This window comes from Oncorhynchus clarkii, chromosome 2, assembly GCF_045791955.1.
Source record: "Oncorhynchus clarkii lewisi isolate Uvic-CL-2024 chromosome 2, UVic_Ocla_1.0, whole genome shotgun sequence".
Taxonomy (NCBI): Eukaryota; Metazoa; Chordata; class Actinopteri; order Salmoniformes; family Salmonidae; genus Oncorhynchus; species Oncorhynchus clarkii.
This window is the reverse complement of record NC_092148.1, coordinates 44,334,420-44,335,183: the sequence shown is the minus strand read 5'-3', so window position 1 is coordinate 44,335,183 and position 764 is coordinate 44,334,420.

Sequence of the window (764 nt, the reverse complement as noted above, 5' to 3'; positions counted from 1 at the left end):
ACCTCCCTCTGCAACTGGATCCTGGACTTTCTGACGGTCTGCCCCAGAAGGTAAGGGTAGGTAGCAACACATCTGCCACGCTGATCCTCAACACGGGGGACCCTCAGGGCTCAGTCCCCTCCTGTACTCCCTGTTCACTCATGACTGCATGGCCAGGCACGACTCCAACACCATCATTATTTTTGCAGATGACACAACAGTGGTAGGCCTGATCACCAACTACGACAAGACAGCCTATAGGGAGGTCAGAAACCTGACCGTGTTGTGCCAGGACAACAACCTCTCGCTCAACGTGATCAAGACAAAGGAGATGATTGTGGGCTATTAGGAAAAGAAAGACCGAGCACGCCCCCATTCTCATTGACAGGGCTGTAGTGGAGCAGGTTCAGAGCTTCAAGTTCCTTGGTGTCCACAACAAACTAACATGGTCCAAGCACACCAAGACAGTCGTGAAGAGGGCCACGGCAAAACCTATTCCCCCTCAGGAGACTGAAAAGATTTGGCATGGGTCCTCAGATTCTTAAAAGGTTCTACAGCTGCACCATCAAGAGTCCTCAGACTATTTGCATTACCCCCCCCCCCCCCCCCCTTTTACACTGCGGCTACTCTGTTATTATCTATGCATATATCACTTTAATAACTCTACCTACATGCATATATTACCTCAATTACTTCGACTAACCGGTGCCCCTGCACATTGATTTTGTCCCGGTACCCCCTGTATATAGCCTCGCTATTGTTATTTTACTGCTGCTCTTTAATTA